Source organism: Sus scrofa, chromosome 1 (assembly GCF_054392235.1).
Source record: "Sus scrofa isolate SSC_HxYL_T2T_F1_AM1 chromosome 1, Sscrofa_HxYL_maternal_Yorkshire_Landrace_v2.0, whole genome shotgun sequence".
In the NCBI taxonomy this organism is placed as follows: Eukaryota; Metazoa; Chordata; class Mammalia; order Artiodactyla; family Suidae; genus Sus; species Sus scrofa.
The window spans coordinates 258690612-258695866 of record NC_139383.1 but is presented as its reverse complement, the minus strand read 5'-3'; the positions used below and the strand labels follow the sequence as shown (position 1 = coordinate 258695866).

The window sequence follows — 5255 nt, the reverse complement described above, 5'->3', positions numbered from 1 at the left end:
TTTAATTGGGTTATTAATTTTTTTCTTATTGAATTATAAAAGCTTTTTGTATATTAATGAAACCACATTACCAGTGTGCCATATATGTTGCCCCTTTTTTTTTTGCTGTTTGTCATTCGTCCTAACACTGTTTAGATATGTGTTTTTAATATATATTTTTTTGTTTTTTTTTAAATAGTTATTTCCCCAATACAATTTTTTTCTACTGTACACTATGGTGACCCAGTTACACATACATGTACACATTCTATTTTCTCACATTATCATGCTCCATCATAAGTGACTAGACATAGTTCCCAGTGCTACACAGCAGGATCTCATTGCTAATCCATTCCAAAGGCAGTAATTTGCATCTATTAACCCCAAGCTCCCCATCCACCCCACTCCCTCCCCCTCCCCCTTGGCAACCACAAGTCTATTCTGCAAGTCCATGATTTTCTTTTCTGTGGAAATGTTCATTTGTGCCGTATATTAGATTCCAGATATAAGTGATATCATATGGTATTAAAAATATGGAATGCTTCACAAATTTGCATGTCATCCTTGTGCAGGGGCCATGCTAATCTTCTCTGTATCATTCCAATTTTATTATATGTTTCGCAGAAGCGAACACTAGACGTGTTTTTAAAAGTCTGTTTATCAGTGGTTCAAAAATCAAGATGATTCTTCAATATTACCCTGACTATGTGGCTGATGCTGGTGAATGTTAGGTTTGCAAAACTTCTCTGAGAAGCTTCTGTTTGTTTATTACAAGGAGGTGGTGTAATACTTCTTAAGGACCTGGTTTCTGCCACTGTGAGCCATTCAGGTTACTGGAAAAATTGACTGACCACTGGACATTATTGGCGCATTTCCCATAATTCTCCAAGGAATTGAGGGCATTCAAGAAGGAATATTTCTCATTCCCTCTGTGACCAGTCATTATCCTGACTGACTTCAAGGCTTTGTCTCTGTGTGAAACATTAAAGGAAATCCCAAGCAAGAAAGGTTGCTTAAGTTATTCTGAGTTTATGAAAAATAGGTTCATTAAGGGAGGCAGGAATTTTGGAAGTAAAATCCAGAAGACTTATTGGAGAGCTCAACACCTTCAGGCATCATGATTTGGTCTGCATGCCACACACTGAAGTATGTAGAGCATCCTAGCTGAGAAGAGAGGACTTCTATTAATCAGGCAGAAATATCAACAGAGGAACCTGACTTCAGCCTGAACCAGTGAATACAAAGGTCATACACAATCACCTAGGTAAGACGGGGGCCGTGATTTTATTGTGATCCTGATTTGATAAGACAAGACACCAAAAGAAGCCCCTCACTACAGACCTTGAAGATTAACTTTTGTTTGAAAATCATTTGGTCCCAAGCTGTCAGATACACCATCTGATATTGCATCAGAGATACAGAGAAGGGAAGACCACCTTTATTTCAAGGTTATCTATGCCATGAAGGGTCCTAGGTAATGATCAAAAGACCATGTTTAATTAAGGGGGCAAGGCAGTAGCGTACACACTGATCTAAATGGGGCATTTGTCTCTAGGTGCTTATTATTCCTGGTTGCCTACATTTGTATGCAGTAAGAAATGGAATGCAGTGTGTTGAACAACCATTGACGTTTCTGGCTTAACCAGAGATTAAATTCTACGCTAAGTGTGGTAGAGTGACTGACTGACCTTGTTTGCCCAGGACTGGCCTCCTTTTAGGACTAAACGTCCAGTGTCCTGGGATACCCTTCAGTTCCCAGCAAACGAGGACAATTTGTAATGCTAGGCCTTGGTCTTGTTCAACTGATTCTTTCTCTAGTCCTGTTATTCTACAGAGAAATTTAAAAAAGACAAAATGGGCTTATATTTAAGAGGAAATTTTCTAATACATAAGTAGGCTCACAGCATTTGGAATTAGAAATGCCAGAACAAGAAATTTAAGACAGTGTTCTCAGGGTGATAAAAACATGTTTGGAGGTCATTTCTAGTTCTGTGACTCCCTGCTTTTACAACACTGCTCCTATCATCTTAGGAAGGTTAGATGGGCCACAATGAAAATAATCTTTATTGCCATTTATGGAAAGATTACTGTGTACCAGGCACCGTGGTAAATTCTTTCATTTTAATCTCATGGCAGCCTTAGGAAATAGATATTATAGATATAATAATTTATAGGTTGCAAAGCCTAAAGAGTTTATATGTCATGTCCAAAGTCACGCTGTAGCAAATGGTGACGATGAGATTTGAATTCAGGTCAGTGTGGTTACAAGGCCCCCGCTCACACTCATACTGTGCCCACACTTGTTCCATGCCCATTTGTTCTACCCCATCTTCCATTATCCAGGAATGGTTCTGAGCAATCATTTCTGCTGCCTCCGTGATGTGAGGTTATTAGTACTGCCTATAACATGATCTCTGGAGACCAGAGAAATAGAAACACTGACAACGTGCATTTGCAGAACATAATTTACATTTCAAAACACTTCTGTTTTCTACTGTCATCATCCTAAACAGGCTGGGAAGTAGCTAATGTTGGGCTTATCTCTATTTGTGTGGCTGGGTATGGTTAACAGTTAATGGACCCACAGAAGATTCGTGGTAAAACTGGACTCACAGCTACAATTCATGATCCTCACTCCTTCTGACCTAGTCCATTCTGCAGAGACTAAAGGATTCTGTGACTTTCTTGGTTGATGTCGACGTTCTTCCAGACTGCTGCGGGGGTTGGTCCAACTTTGTTTCCCCCACTTTCTTGTCTCCCCCCACTAGACTGTAAGCTTTGAGAAGGCATGGTCAAGTGTCTGTCTTACTCATTTCTGTATCTCCAGAAACAGACACATCGATTCTCAACAAATACTTGATAAATAAATGAATATCAGGTACAAACCCTTCTCTCAATTCAGATGGTGGTTCCCATTCTCCAATTCCTGTTCCATGTTTGCTGGCCACCATATATTCTTTCATACTGTTTCCTCTGCTTGGAATTCATGTTTTTTTTTTCCCTCTTCATTTCCACATGATCTTCAAAGTATGGCTCAAATACCACTTCTTCCAGGCAGCTCTCCTAGACCTCTCAGCTGCAAGTGTTTTTTCCTTAATACCCTAGCACCCTCATCTTTTGCTGCACTGACCTCTGTCTCTCTTTTATTATTGTGATTTGTAACCTGTAGAAGCACAAGGGAGTAGTGGGGACTGTGGCTTAACTACAAAGTAGCTCTTCCATCTAAAAGTGACACAGCTACTCAGTTTTAGTCAATGATAGCTATGGTATAATGTGGATGCAATCTTCCTAGATTTTCTAGAGTTGTTTTTTTTTTTTTTTTAAGAACCTGAATTTCAGTTTTAAACATTGGTGGCTTTTTTAATAGGTCTTTTTCAAGAAGGCATCTTGCCATACTTTCACATAAGAAGACTCCTTGTTACTTTCACATGCATGATACCAGGAGCTGTTACTTGTAGTCCGAATTGAATTAAAATTACTCTGCCCCCAGAGATGCCCTTGTACCCTAGTGAGAGTCCTCCCTATTCCCCCCAAATAGTTTCTTCTCTCCTCCCTGTGGGCTATGAGAACTTCCGGTTTACATTTTGTAGACTCTAAAGCACTCTGGATGAACTGGTCCTCACTTCATGTTGCACAGCCCTTGTGAGTAAGCCCTTGAATCATGAGTCTGTGGCTTTGTACACCAAGTCTACGGGCATCTGTAAAGAAGCCAGAGTCTCTGCATCCTACATCAGTCCATGCCTCACAAAGACCTTAGCAATGGTCTCTGCAGGGTCTTCTGGTTATAAGAGTGAGACGTGAATTAGATGGTCCAAATGTAATGCCTCCACTTGGAGTCAGAGGAGGAGGGCTTGAAATCCATTAGGAGGGTCTGTAGTTATTATTCTTTTTAAAAATACAGCACCACTGCGTGATTTAAATGTACCCTGCCCATAGCCACCTCTGGGGCCAACTCAGTGGGATCGATTCTGTGTGAGATTTAAAAAAGATGTTTGTTATTGTTTTATTCAACTGAAGAGTTGAAGGAAAATATTAAAAACTATAGATCCAAGACAACATCGGGCCTTTGAGATTTGCCTCTCTGCTGTTGTTATTTCAAAATTCAAACAAAAAAATTCACAAAATTGTTTTCAAGAACGTAGACATCAGGAGAATCCCTGACCAACCAGAGGTCATGGGCATTCAGGCCAAGTGCTGGCTTTCATTGCCATATTGTCTGACCTCAGATTTTGTTTTAGATTTTCCACTATGAATGCTAGATAATATTTAATATAAGACTCAGGGAACCAGGGCAAGATAATAGCATTGACTTGATACTTGCTGGAGAAACTAGAAACATTTAGTAATGTAACTCAGTCCAAATAAAAATAATTCACTAATTCAATGCGATTTGCTAGAGCAATGTTTGGCATAGTAGGTTTTCTTATCCCAAAGAATAGCTATGTGATTTTGATAAAATATGTAGTGCTTTTGGTTTTCATTCCAAAAAATAAAAAGCAAACCAACCAAAACAAAAGAAGCAAAAAAACCCAGAACAACTTCTACTTCCCTATGAAACCCTTAAGATGATGCCCATCTGAGTACATGATGCTTCTCCAAATGTCTGCTTTGCCATTAGTTGGTGAGGGTCACAAATACCTCCTTCATTCCCTCTTCCATGTCCCCTTGCTCACCTTCCATGATTATGGAAGCAGATGGGCAAGATGCAAAGAGTTCACACACATCTCCTATGCTACTTTAAGGTTTTATTTTTATTATTTTTTAAAGTATAGTTGATTCACCATGTTGTGCTAATTTCTACTGTACAGCAAAGTGACTTAGCTATACACATATATACATTATTTTTTACAAATGATTTTTATTTATTATTTTATTTATTTTATTTTATTTTATTTTATTTTATTTTGTCTTTTTGCCATTTCTAAGGCTGCTTCCACGGCATATGGAGGTTCCCAGGCTAGGGGTCGAATCAGAGTTGTAGCCGCCGGCCTACACCAGAGCCACAGCAACGCGGGATCCAAGCCGCGTCTGCAACCTACACCACAGCTCAGGGCAAAGCCCAATCCTTAACCCACTGAGCGAGGCCAGGGATTGAACCCGCAACCTCATGGTTCCCAGTCAGATTTGTTTCCGCTACCACGACGGGAACTCCTCACAGCACATCTCTGAATGGCCTCTCTTCAATGACAGTGACCACAGCTACTACAGAGATGGTACAAAGGGAAACCCTTTCGTCTGGAAATTCTTATGTGGGCTTGTCTGGATGAAACTTGACT

General features: G+C 39.8%; 1 non-coding gene across 1 annotated transcript; it reads right to left on the bottom strand.

Moving 5' to 3' along the window:
* Positions 1-506: 506 nt before the first annotated feature.
* Positions 507-611, bottom strand: LOC146407128 (U6 spliceosomal RNA). Its single transcript, XR_014832746.1, has one exon. It is a non-coding gene; the product is annotated as a U6 spliceosomal RNA (small nuclear RNA).
* Positions 612-5255: the final 4644 nt, after the last annotated feature.